This window comes from Lepus europaeus, chromosome 13 (genome assembly GCF_033115175.1).
Source record: "Lepus europaeus isolate LE1 chromosome 13, mLepTim1.pri, whole genome shotgun sequence".
Taxonomy (NCBI): domain Eukaryota; kingdom Metazoa; phylum Chordata; class Mammalia; order Lagomorpha; family Leporidae; genus Lepus; species Lepus europaeus.
Window position 1 is genome coordinate 78,238,034 of NC_084839.1, and position 15,018 is coordinate 78,253,051.

Genomic DNA, 15,018 nt, shown 5'->3' on the forward strand with positions numbered 1-15,018 from the left:
GTCCACGCTCCATTCCTGATTTCAGCTTCCTGCTCTTGTGCACCTTGTGATACAGAGCGAGATGATCTGCCACCTATGGGGGAGACCTAGATTGAATTTCCTGGCTCTTGGCTGAAGCCTGGTCCAGTCTGAGCTGTTGCAGAATTTTGGGGAGTGAATCAGCAGATGGGAGATATTTGTTCTTTTTCTGCTTTTCAAATTGAAAATAGAAGTTAATAAAAGTTAAGGTAGTACATCTGTGTAACCATTGCCCAGATAAAAGCACTAAGTAATCATAAACTCAGAAGGCCTTTTAGTCTTTGTTTCCAAGCACTATACTCCATTCAAGAGCACACTTATTTCTAACAGTCTAGATTGCTATCACTTCCTTTTGAATTCCAGATACATGGAATGCCCTCTTTTGGGCTGGATTCTTTCATTTACCATTAGTTTTATAAAATTGATCTATGTTGTAATGGATTCAAATGTCAATGCAGATGATGTTGAGAAATCCAATTATGTATGAGTCCATTGAGTTATTTACTTAATTTATTTGTCCATGATACTACTGATGTACTAATGAGTAGTTTTCAGGTTAGGAGTATTATGAATGCTATTGTTATGACATTTTAATACATATATTTTGATAGCCACATATGCACATTTCTGTTGGATATGTATTTAGGAATGGAACTGAGGGTCATTCAAAACTTATTTATTGAGAAATTATATGTAACAGGCACATTTTAAAAAAATATTTATATATTTTTTATTTGAAAGTCAGAGTTGCACATACAGAGCAAAGGGGTAGGACGGAGGAGGGAAGAAAGGGAGGGAGGCAGGGAGGGACAGAGAGAGAGAGAAATCATCCATCCACTGGTAAATTCCCCCAAAGGCTGCAATGGCTATGGCTGGGACAGGCTGAAGCCAGGAGCCAGGAGCTTCCTCCAGGTCTCCCAAGTGGGTGTGAGGGTCCAAGAATTGACCCATCCTGCACTGCTTTTCCCAGGCCATTAGCCTGGAAGCTGGATCAGAAGTTGAGCATCTGGGGCACTAATCAGTGTCCATATGGGATGCTGACATCTCTGGCAGTGGCCCTACCCATTATACTACAATACTGGCCCCAACAGGCACCTGTTTTAGGGACCCAGTACTTCAACAATACTTAATGATCAAATTGCATGTAGTCTGTATTCAAATGAAAATATACAAGCAATAAAAAAGATAAATGAGTATAATAATTAGTATAATAGTTATAGAAATCTACATTTTGTAAATGTTCTAGATAGAATAAATTAGGGAATATTGGGTTTTGTTAGAGTGTTTGCAAACTAGATGGTGTTTCATTGGAATAGTGGTTTCTAAGTACTAAACAATGAGATTGAACCATCAAATGATGTAGAGACAGGATTATCCTGGACAGGAGAAATCCCCATTCCAAAAGCACTGAGGAAGGGGGAAATTTGCGCATGTCTAGAATAGTAATAAAATGAAGGTGGTCAAGACAGAAGAAACCAGGAATAAGTCTCAGGTTAGAGTAGAGGTATCACTGGCCAAGGGTGTTGCTTCAAGATCAGTGTATTTGACCTGCTGTCAAAGCCACATTAAGTCATGTTTTGCTCATCTTCCTTTTTCCTTATATACAAACATCTGAATAATATAACAGAGAATATTATTATGAGGAGAACTGTTGGGAAATCTTAGTTTCATTGATATTTGACTTATTTCAATTGTTGGTATTGTTATTGCTCTTGTTTTTGCAATGGTGTGTGTGTGTGTGTGTGTAAAGAACGATTCACAACCTCTGTAGATAAAGGGCATTTTATGTTTTAGAATGCTTATATATTGTCTGAAATGAGATAGGGATATGAGATAATGAATTGAAATATTTCAGTCAGTTCTGTATTATTTCAAAGGACTATCATCAAGTTACCCGTATAATATGCCCCTATTCATTGGCAGTTATAGGTCTTATAAAATTAGGAGAGGATTCTTTCATTATCTTGCATAAATTCAGCAGAAATGTAATGTTCTGTCTTGATATATGCCAGGATTCCACCTCATTAGCTATCTTCCTTAGATATACTTGGAATTAATGATTTATATAACATATACCCTATCTATGCTTTCTGTTTCTCTCCACCATTCTCTATTTTCTAACCCATTTTTTTTCTGTGAAAATCTATAAACTATTAAGACCCAGGCATCCATTATTCTAAATATGGGGGCATACAACAATTAATATTTACAAAATGATCTCCTTCTAAGGAATTTACAAATAGGAGAGAACAAACAATTCAAATGCAATGAAACAAGAAATATAGTAAGAAATATAACTTCAGATGAGATATATTAGAGTTATGGGGTTGGGGAGTTGTTCCATTATCAAAACAGGTTAGAGGTTGTGCAAGGAGTGACAAGAGGAAGACAGCTAACTGAAACTCAGATGCAAATCAAGTACCTAATTTCTTATGTAGGAATAAGTTTGGAAAGTTATAAAAATCTCTGAACAAGATGAATATGTAGAAAAATTGCAGACATATAGATGTGATACAAAAGGCATTCCAGGGTACAGCTTTTTGTTGTGTCTATGTCATTCTAGGTTCAAACCTCTATTAGTCTATTCTAGAATACTGAATTGAGTAATACAGTAGCAAAGATGCCTTTTATTTTAGACACAAACTATACAAAAACATAGAGAACACACACAGTAAAGCAAAAGGAAATATCTCTCAAGGGAAATGAAGACCATTTGAAGCTATTAGAAGAGAACGTTAATCTCTTATCTTGTTTTCACATCCATTTCCTCTCCACCAGACCCTAAGTTTCCACCTATCTATAATGCCTCTTTTTAATCCTTGATCTATATCAGAATACAATCTGAAATCACAGGGAGGATGTGGTTAGTAGAACATCTTTATGACGCATTCACTCATTCTGTGGAACAGCAAATAAGAAAAGACAACTTAAATAATTTAAAGTGAAATGTAGTTAATTTTTCTTCTTTGTTGTCTTAAGCCTATTGGGACACCATTGAAAAACCCAGACATTTAGTTTCGTTATTTTGGATTATTACTTACTATGCAAATAACCTCTATGATCATCATGATGATAATATCCCTTCCTATAATTCCATCTCATTTATATTTGAGGTGAAAATTCCAACAGTAGATCATATATTCTTTGCATGATACTCAGACTGGGATGATGCACTGCATGGTCATAGGACGTTAAAGGAGCCATGTTTGATGATGTCATTCATCAGCTGTTATCTTCCCAACAATGCTTTCAAATTAGTGAATATAATGGGAAACAGGCAGAAGACAAGGCTCTCTTACATGGTGGTCCTCTCCCCACACCCCTCTTACACAGTTTTGCTTTCCTTGCTTTCTGTTATCTGTGGTCAACTGTAGCCTGAAAATAAGATTCCAAAAAAACCCCAATTCAAAAACTTGAAATCACCTGCCATTATGGGCAGCATAACAAAATCTATTATCTTGCTCCATTCCATCAGGGTCATGAGTCATCCTTGGTCCTGTTTATCCACACTGTATATGCTACTCATCTGCTAGTCACCTAGCAGCCATCCAGGTTAGCAGACCTACTGTTACAGTGTCACAATATTTGTGTTTAAGTAATCATTAGGCTACTGTACTGCTATAAAGTATTATAATTGTTTTATTTCATTGTTAATTATTTTTGTGCAAAATTTATAAAATAAACTTCATTGTAGGTACATACATACATATAGGAAAAAAACAGAACATATGTAAAATTCAATACTTTCCTGGTTTCAGATCTAACACTGGGGTCTTTGAAAATATCCAACATGGACACTGAAGGTCCTTAAATATAGTTCAGAAAGTTCATAGAGGAGTAGGTATTTGTCACAGTGGTTAAGATGTCACTTCATCCTTGTCCCATATCAAAGCACCTGGTTTTCAATGTTGGCTATACTCCGAATTGAAGTTGTCTGCTAATGCATTCCCTAGAAGGTAGCAGATGATGGCTCATGAAATTGTGGTATTGCCACTTGCATGGGAGACTCAAACCAAGTTCATGGCTCCTGGCTTTAGTCTGCCCCAGACCCAGCTGTTCTAGGAATTTGGGGAGTGAACCAGCAAATAGGAGACCTCTGTCTATATTTCTTATTCCCTCTCTATTATATATCTCTTTCACTGTTCTTCAAATTAAATAAATAAATAAATTTTGTCTAGATTTCATGGAAATTCACTAAGAATAGCATACACTTTTTTTTTTTTTTTGACAGGCATAGTGGACAGTGAGAGAGAGAGAGACATTGAGAAAGGTCTTCCTTTGCCGTTGGTTTACCCTCCAATGGCCGCCATGGCCGGCACACTGTGGCTGGTGCACCGCGCTGATCTGAAGCCAGGAGCCAGGTGCTTCTCCTGGTCTCCCATGTGGGTGCAGGGCCCAAGCACTTGGGCCATCCTCCACTGCACTCCTGGGCCGTAGCAGAGAGCTGGCCTGGAAGAGGGGCAACCGGGACAGAATCCGGCGCCCCGACCGGGACTAGAACCCGGTGTGCCAGCGCCGCAGGCAGAGGATTAGCCTATTGAGCTGTTGCACCGGCCTGGAAGTTTCTTTCTAACATGATTGGTTGGGAGCAAACTTTGGAACACTGAAACTATGAAAGGCAAAGCAATGGATAATGGGGGCTACTATATGGAGAGTCTTCCAAAAATGTCATAGAAAATTCACATTATAGAAATCCTTGAATGGATTTCAAAAATTTTTGTAAAAAGAATAAACATATTTTAATTAAATTTTCCATGATTTTTTTTAAAGATTTACTTATTCGAAAGATAGAGTTACAGAGAGGCAGAGGCAGAGACAGATGTAGAGGCAAAATGAGAGATCTTCCATCTGCTGTTTCACTCCCCAAATGGTAGCAAAGGCTGGAGCTGGGCTGATCTGAAATCAGGAGCCAGGAGAATCTTCCAGGTCTCAAGTGGGAAGAACCCAGGCCATCTTCTACTGTTTTTCCAGGCTGTAGCAGGGAGCTGGGTCAGAAGTGCAGCAGTTGAGCTTTGTACTGGCACCCATATGGAATGCAGCCACTATAGATGGTTGCTTTATCTGCTACACCACAGCACTGGCCCCTCCATGAAGTTTTTGAAGTACTTTTATAATTTTTAGAGGAAGAATTAAGTAATAATGTATCTATTCAGATAAAAGTAGGTGAAAGGAAGAAACAAGTTAAATGTCTTTGTCATAAAGAAGAAGCTCCTGGCTCCTGGCTTCAGCTCCAGCCATTGCGGCCATCTGGGGAGTGAACCAGCGGATGGAAGACCTCTCTCTCTCTCTCTCTCTCTCTCTCTCTCTCTCTCTCTCTCTCTCTGCCTCACCTTCTTTCTGTGTGTAACTCTGACTTTCAAGTAAATAAATAAATCTTTAAAAAAGACTCAGGGCATGAGGACGAGATAGAAATGAGGAAGGGTAGTTAATGAAGTCTGCCAAGGGAGGGTGGCATTTAGTTATTTTATTTGAGAGGCATAGAGACATAGAGATAAAAAGACACACACACACACACACACAGAGAGAGAGAGAGAGAGAGAGAGAGAGAGAGAGAGAGAGAGAGAGAAGCTGACAGATGACGTCTGACCATTTTCTGCACTAGGAGAGGCCAAAACCTGGATCTGCTAATTCAATCCAGATCTCCCATGTAGGTGACAGGAACCCAACTATGTCACTATATCACTCTGTCTCCCAGGGTCTATATAGTCAGGAGCTAGATCTGGGAATCAAAATAGAGTATTCTCATGTGTAACATAGGCATCTTACGAGACTAAATGTCCTTTCCTGGAGGATGCCATTGAGGTAGAGATATGAGTAATGTTAAGTCCCATGGAAAGCTAACAGAATAGAACTCATTTCATCCAATATCAAGGCTCTGAAACTGAAAGTTTTTATGGCTCCGTAGTACTCCATCATGTATAGATGCCACATTTTCTTTAAATCCTATCTTGCATAACAAAATGGATGCAATTAAAGACCACTGTGCTCAGCGAAATAAGTCAGTCCCAAAAAGACAAATATGTTTTCTCTGACTTGTGGAACTAATACATAATACCAAAAAGGTGACATATATGAGTGAAATTGACATTTTGAGATTTTATTATTATTTATAGCCCTTGTCTATACTCCTGAGGAAAGTGGTTTTTCTACTTACTATCTGTTTAATCCTTTAGTTAGTGGAGGATTAAGCTTATGATTATATAGTAAATTGAAAGTAGGCCATTGCAAAAATTTAAAGAAAAAGAAGAAAAGAAGAAGGAGGGAGAGTGGTTGTGGGGGGGGGGTAAGGTGAGAAATATTATGTTGTTAAAACCATATGAAACATGAAATCTGTTCCCTTTATATAAATAAACTTTTTTTAAAAAAGTGAAGAATTTCCCTATAGTGATTTATGAGAAACATTTTTCACGTCTTGTTCTTTTTTTACAGTCAGAGAGCTTAGTAGTAAATCTGTAAAATGGGCCATTGCTGAGCAAAACTTTTTCTACCACAGACTCTCACTGGACATTATCAATTTTCAGCACAAGCTCATTCTTGATAACGATTTGTCTCCTAACATGCAGCCATGAGATTGATGCTCAGTTCTTTTTTTAAAAAGAAGATTCATTTACTTTATTTGAAAGGCGGTGTTACAGAGAGAGAGAGAGAGAGGGAGAGCCAGAGAGACAGAGAACTTCCATCCCATGGTTCACTCCCCCAAATGACCACAGCAGCGAAGGCTGGGCCAGGCTGAAGCCAGGAGTCATGAATTTCATCCTGGTCCCCCATTTGGGTGGCAGAGTCCCAAGTACTTGGTTCATTTTCTGCTGCTTTCCTGGACATTAAAAAGGAGCTGGGTCAGAAATGGAACAGGCAGAACTCAAGTGGTACTCATTTGGGATGCCAGTGTCACAGGTAGCAGCTTAACCCACTGTACCACAATGCTGATCCCTGATTTCCAGCTCCGTATCCTTACCAGAAATAACTATATCCTTTGCACATCAACTGATTATCTCATGTCTGCATTCCTTTACTATCTGGTCTAACCAAAATTAAATAAATAAATAAAATAAAAAGATTAGACTATTAGCAGAGGGGCTGGCACTGTGGTGTAGCAGGTAAAGCCCCTGCCTGCAGTGCTGGCATCCTATATGAGCACCCCTGTGGGAAACCCAGAGGAAGCTCTTGGCTTCTGGCTTCGGATTGGTGCAGCTCCAGCCATTGTGGCCATGTAGGGAGTGAGCCAGTGGATGGAAGCTTGCTCTCTCTCTCTCTCTCTCTCTCTCTGCCTCTGCCTCTGCCTCTCTGTAACTCTGCCTTTCAAATAAATAAATAAATATTTAAAAAAAAGAATATTAGCAGATGAGTCAAATTTACATTGTTAATTATGTTCAACTCTTGTATTATTAAGCTATAATTTATTTTTAAACTTGTGAAGATCTATATTTGTAACCTCACTCATCCCTCTTTCATTCACTATTTGAACAGTACTTTAGGCACATTTGGTTGGTTGTTGCCAGAACTAATTTAACCAAATCTCATAACTAATTTGCATGGTTTGTTTGATTTCTTTGCAGGTAACTCTCTGCACTCAATTATTTTCTCCAATTGTAAATTTTCAAATTGGACAGAACAATTAATCTACAATTACAGTCTCAATGCCATGCCAAAAACTCATAATTAACAGGTCTGCTCTTTTCAATCCTCTCTTTCTTTCTCTAAGATTATTGCCTTTAAAACATAAAGAGATGCTCCTGTTGTCTTCCAAACCTCTTTCTGGAGAGTAGTAGATGGACTTGACAAACACTGTGCTTCCAGTTGCAACCATATGAATCATGTGAGGGAAATAACTACACAGCCTATAGGCTTTCTTGTCATGGGCTGTTTCTCTAGGTTCTACTACATCTGTTATCTTTAGAAATTCTCAAGGTATTGTTAAGTTAAAAAAAGAGAAAGAGAGAGAGGTAGTATGGTGCAGGGTTCACTTGCATAGTTGAAAGGGAAGAGCTGTAACTGTAGCCAATTAGGTTGCCTCAGGTTTTGAAGACAGAAGCTGGTGTTGGTTGGGGACTTTTAAGTTTGATTGGTGTTACTGCTTCCTTCCTGTTACATTTCTACAAAGTCATGAGATAAACACTAAACATTGTCATATTATAGAAAAATACTTCAAAAAGATTGTAAAAAATGAAATTTTATTTTGATTCACAAACTTAAAATCAATGCACAGTATTTTCATCATATTCATTTATGTGATCTTTTCAAAAGACTTGTATAGTCCCAGAACTATTTGCTCATTTTGGTGGTGGGGGGGTGATAAAACTCCCTTTCTTTTTGGTCCACAGACAATGATAAATTGTGCCATAGCATTTTCCTGTGTTACAGTAATTCACGGAAAACGTGTTTATTTACTTGGTAGAAAATATTTCCCTCCCGAGAAGCTGAATATGCATTTCCTTTGATAATTGTCTATAGAATGCACACTTCCATTCTACATTCACATTAGAACTCATGATTCTCTCTGCTTGGTTCCAGAAATTTTCCAAAGTTCCTCATATCCTTAAAAGGTCCATCAAAAGAAAAGTTATTTTCAATAAGTATACAGAGATATGAAATATTTTCATTAGGTTTCCTGTCTTGGATTTGTTCTATCAGATCACATTTCATCCTATCAAATGATTTTAGTTTGCAGACTTCCTTTTTATTACCAGGTGCTACCTCCTTAGAGACCTAGCAAAATATGGAAAGGATAAAAATAGTCAGTTTACATATCTTGTGAAATCCATTTTGAAGTTAATAGTCTCCATAAAAGTGTCATCTTAAACTCATCTCAAAAGGCTACTTATTGACCCAAGTTTTTAAGATTTATTTATTTATTTGAAAGGCAATGTTTATAGAGACAGAGAGAAAGAAAGATCTTCCATCTGCTGGTTCACTCTCCAAATAGCCCCAACGGCCAGAGCTTGGCTGGTCTGAAGTCAGGAGTGAGGAGCTTCTTCTGGGTCTCCCATAAAAGGGCAGGGTCCCAAGCACTTGGGGCATCTTCTGCTGGTTTCCTGTGCACACTGTTAGGGAGTTGGATCAGAAACGGAGCAGTTGGGACTCAAACCAACAGCCATATGGGATGTTAGCATTGTAGTTGTTGGGTTTACCCGCTATGCCAAAATGCTGGCTCCCAATGTAGACCAAATTTCATACAAATTCCAGAAATCTCTCTCTTCTGGTTACAATTTTTCAGAGGATTAAGGATGTCTCCCTTTTCTGGACTCACATGCTCTCTTTGATTACACTCCAGGATATTTTCCAACATTCAATATTTCTGTCATCCAATTGTGGCATCTGAAGACTCATCTTTATATGCACAAGAGGACTCTATCTCACTCAAAAAATATATATAGTACATATATGAAAGAGAAAGAGAGAGGGAGAGCACTATACATGTGGGCATATAAGTTTTTCCAAAATTATATAATCATAAAAATTATGTAATCATGCATATATATTATTATTCATTTCAATATAGTTTCCTCCTTTTTAAAATACTAATGCATGAGTATCTGGTTATAAAAATCTAAAAATTACATTAATATCTGTTAACCAACATCTTAATAGATTATGTGACTACTTTCCTCTACTTATCCCTTAGCTTGAATTCCTAATGTGTAGTATTGGTAAGAATGCTGACAAGGGCCTGAGAATAAGATATGGTAGAATACCTCCAGAAGATTCCTAGGTTGAAGCTTGTTGGCCTAGAAGAAGAATGTGTGTGCTTTTAAACGATGGCTAGTGTTCTTTTAAAATTTTTATTTGATGAAGAGTTTCAGCTACAAAAGATAAAGCTGAAGAATTAGTATTAGATTCAGGCATGTAAAAGGGCCTATTGTTATAGAGAAGAAAGTTCTTTACTCCATGCTATTTTTGCAAAGCAGAGTTTATATTCTACGAAAAAACAACAAGAGCTCTTTCATTTTGCACAAAATGTTCCTGAATTGTATTGTAGATGCCTTATCAACACAAGCAGCTTATAAGCAACTAGAGGGGATGAGATATGCTTGTGTTCTAAGGTTTTTCACTTCACAGTGCTAGCCCCGAATATCTGACAAAATAAAACACATGAAAACACGCTACTTTAGTTGAAGTGGGGGAAGAAAAGAGGTCCACATTTTTTTAAAAATCTAAAATATACCTATGTTTATCTTCTTTTGGTAATATCCAGATCCAGATTTCCCATCTTGCTAAAGTAACAAAAAAAAAAAAAAAAAAAAGGAAAGGTGAAACTGGGTTACTCAGGATGCAACCAAAGAGAATATTATTGATAACATCTCCTCCCTAATGTACATTGTAATAATAATTCTTATTCTAAATACTACACATAAGCCTACACTAGATTCTGAAGTCCCTCCACTGTAATGAGAAGAAAGGCCCCATATCTATTTGAAACATAGTGTTGAACTTTTAAATAAGTAGATAATTAATAACAATGACTATTTCCCTGATCATTTCATAAAAGATAATTGGATTGTCATTTTTTTTACATAGTCTTGAAGGGGATCATGTAAGACCTTGTAAGTGGTTTTACTGTGTCTCCCATCTAACATTTATACCAGTTTAGGTTTGTTTTAAGACAGTGACCTAATTATATACTTTGCCTAACTACAGATCTTTTGCTAGCTCCTATAGAATGACATCCATGATATTGGTGATCTAATTAAACAATTGAACATAACAATGAGGTAATGAGGTAATGGAGGTATGTCCTCCATAATCGTCTTTTTCTTCCTCCTCCTCCTTCTTCTGTTTCTGCATTTCCATTAAATATATAATATCTTTTATAAATTTTGTAGTGTGTGAAATCTTCAGTTTCATGTAGGGAAATATCAAGACAATTTTCACAGCACTGTAATTACTAGAATAGACTATTATAAGACCTAATTTCCAACATATCACTAAAAATATTAATCTTGAGTTGACCAATATATTTCTTTCTCTCTGGAATGGGTTTCTCTTCTCAGTCAGCTGTAAATCATTACTTCTTTTCTGTGCCATCTTTTCTGTGATACTTTTTCAGATCTTGCTTTCTGTGGATGAGTAATTAGTTTGTATCATCTGTATTTTATTGTACTTGGTGAAGTTTCTGCTTTCTCCTTTAGATCAATCATAGGTTCCTCAGAATGGAAATATGATCTTTTATTTATCATCATCACCCTAGTTCCCATAAGTAAATGCCAGTGTTGAGTAAGCATGTGGGATTTGGTCTTACATCTGTCACTAACATAGACAAATGACTATTCTTATCCTTTATCTTCATCTAAAAATTAGGAGATGATCAAGTGCACTTGTCTTTCATATGCTGTTTTTGTCTCCCTTTGCTATAGGCCTGAGCTCTTAGCTAATTAGGAGTGATATAATAATTCCTCATCAAGTGCAGCAGCATCAAAAATGTGCTGATTCAATGTTGCCTGTTCAATGCCAAAGTTTACTACTTAAGCAAAAGAAGTTGAAAGTAGAAATCTTAACTTTATTTTAAATTAAAATGGGAGAAGACTGCGAATATAGATTTTACATAACTCCAACGATATTGCTCTAGGCCTGCAATTAAAAGGAGGCATTGGAGTTTATAATACTCAGGAAGAAAAATGCTGCATAAAAAATTGAAGGCAATTCTGGAAAGCATTCAAACTTTTCTGATAAATTCTAAACCTGATTTTGACAATGAAGCTCTGGGTCACCACCAGTGAACTAGCAATCCTCTGGATGGTTGATTGCTTCCAGATATGTTTTAAATGACAGGATCACCTCTTGTGTTAACTAGGGAAACAGAAAATTACATCCATCCTATCATGAAAGAATAAAATAGGATCTTTAACGCAAAGACAAAGAGAAAAACAAATTGTATTCAATGTGCATATGAAGAGATTTAAACAAAATAAACCCTATTTTTTTAAAAAATAGATTTATTTTGTTTCTTAGAAAGGCAGAGTTACAGAGATATCAGAAGGACAGATCTTCTATTCACTGGGTCACTCCCCAAATTGCTGATTTGGAAATGTAGCAGACAGTATTTGAACCAGAACTCATATGGGCTGCTGTGGTTGCAGACGCTAGCTTTGCACACCGGTCCCAGAATAAACCCTAGTTTTAAGTTTAACGTATTGCATCCTGGTATGTAACCAATTTCATTTTTTTAAAAGACGTACTTTATTTATTTGAAGGACAGAGTTACAGAGAGAGGTAGAGATGGAGAGAGAGAGACGTCTTCCATCTGCTGGCTCACTACCCAAATGGATGCAGTGGCTGGAGCTGAGCCCATCCGAAGCCAGGAGCCAGGAGCTTCTTCTCAGTTTCTCAAATGAATACAGGGGCCTGAGGACTTGGGCAACCCTCTACAGCTTTCTCAGGTGCATTAGTAGTAGCTGGTTTGGAAGTGGAGCAGCCAGGACTCGAATTGACACCCCTATAGGGTGCTGGCACTGCGGGCTGGGGCTTTAACCACTGTGCCACTGCTCTGGCCCCATTACCAATTTCATTTTCAAATAATTTGGATGAAACATACATGGACTCTAAAGATGAGGAGGAAGAAGAGGACATAATTTTACTCCACAGAAACTCATAAACTAATGAAAGAGACAAATAAATCAATGCAAAATACAGGAGCATCAGAGGAAAAGGGAGGTTGGTTTGACTTGGAAGGAGGGATCTAACTAAAACAGGCCCATTTGTAAAGGTTTCCCAGAGCATAATGCTGGGTAGAGAAAATCTATCACATGAGAGAATGGAAATGCCATGTAATTCAACTTCACTAAAAATACTAGCTTTTAAAGACTTATTACATACGTATCACTCTTCTAGGGCTTATTTCTGAAAATATGTTAGGGGCACTGTAATTATCCTTATTTTATAACAATAGAAGAGGAAACTGATGATTCATCTAAGGTTACACAGCTAATAATCTATGGAGTTTCTACAAACCCATGCTATTTACATTATATGGTAGTCAGTGTTCTAGGAACTTTGCACAAAACCCCCTCCTTAATCTGGTGGTAATCAACTCCTCCTCTCTCTAACTTTTTTGAAGAATCATGGTCACCAGTAAAACAGTGATGGAGTTTAAATATATTTCTGCTTATGATCTCTACACCCTTCCATTATACCATTGTATTTCCCCAAGGTAATTTAATCTGTGGTTATTTGGGTTTTGATTTTTTTGCTTTCTTGCTTGCTTGATTAGTAAAAAGTATATGAGTACTAGCTATTAAATATGATAAGAATGGTAATGAAAAGGTAATATGATAACAAAAAACTTTATCCTTATTTTTGTAACATGTAACTACTGAAAAATTTTTATTTGAGAGGCAGAGAGAGAGACATAGAGCAAGAGATATATTTTATTCGTGGGTTTACTCCCAAATATCCTTAAGTAGGATTGAAGCTGAAAGTCAGGAACCCAATCCAGGTCTCAGACATGGGTGGCAGTAACCCAAGTACTTGAACCATCACCCACTATTCCCAAGGTTTACATTAATGAAGCAGGCTTTCATTTTTCAGTATACTTTGGTAGATCATTAGAAATAATGACTTTAAAAAAATAGAGACAATAATTGTTTATTAATTGTTAATTATATGTATTCTAATTAAAAATAATCATTTTAATGAGAAATTCTTGGAAAGTATTAAATGCAATGTGTCAAATATTAAATAAATGGATTTATAATTCTATCCAATCTGAATTAAATTATCAATTTAACTTTTCTCAGCTGTTCCAATTTTCTTCCTAATTTATTATGGAAAAGAAAGTGAAAAATTATTATGACTAAGGGTAGTAGAAAGAATACAAAATTGTTTATACAAATTGATTATATGATCCTTCAACTAAAAAAATAAAATCAATAAAAAAATCCTGAAATCTATTAGAAATAAAAGATTCCAATACATTGGCAAATCTCAATTTGAAAACATAAAATTTCCAGTGTATCTGTTATATTTAGAGAACTACTGTATATATGTGCATATCCAAATGGTACAAAATACTCACCCAATGACAGGTTAATAAAATATTATTAACATTAATGATAATAACTTTTGTTTTTGTATTGTACAGTTAAAATGAGACTTCAATAAGAACAAAAATGTAGCATACACCGAAATGATAATACTTATTTTTTTTTCATAAATGGGGTAAAAAATGTTAACATCATTAGTAATAAACTAAGATCATAGTATTTTGTTTCTATTATAATATGAATTTTAAAAAAGAGAAAATTGCTTAGTCAGAATGTTTGCAAAAATTTATCAATTTTAATCCCCTTGCCATGACAGATTTTTGTACATCTGATTTAGTAACAAGCACATAAAATAGCATTTAATTTTAAAGGAACAAATTTCTTAAACAATGACTCATTGTTAGAATATTTATAAAGAAAATATTCATATGAACTAAAAATATAAAATATTCAGCAATGTCCTTGAAAAGAACTTTTCTATGAAAACAAAAGCTGGCTGGTGCTGTAGCTCACTAGGTTAATCCTCCGCCTGCAGTGCCGGCACACCGGGTTCTAGTCCCAGTTGGGGTGCCGGATTCTGTCTGGTTGCTCCTCTTCCTGTCCAGCTCTCTATGGTGGCCCGGGAAGGCAGGGGAGGATGGCCCAAGTCCTTGGGTCCTGCACCCGCATGGAAGACCAGGAGAAGCACCTGGCTCCTGGCTTCGGATCGACACAGCGCGCTGGCCAAGGTGGCCATTTTGGGGGTGAACCAACGGAAAAGGAAGACCTTTCTCTCTATCTCTCTCTTTCTCTCACTGTCCACTGTGCCTGTCCAAAAAAAAAAAAAAAAAGTTTAAAATTGTTTCTGAAAGATAAGAATATTTCATGAATGGACATCATGCCATTTTACAATTCTTTCTAGAAAAGGTAGATATTCACACAATGTCAATTCTTGCTCTAGTAATTTTATATAATGTGAATATATAAATTTCTGAAAGTCTCTCTGGAGATCCCAAAGGTGAAGAGTATATTAATATTTTTCAAT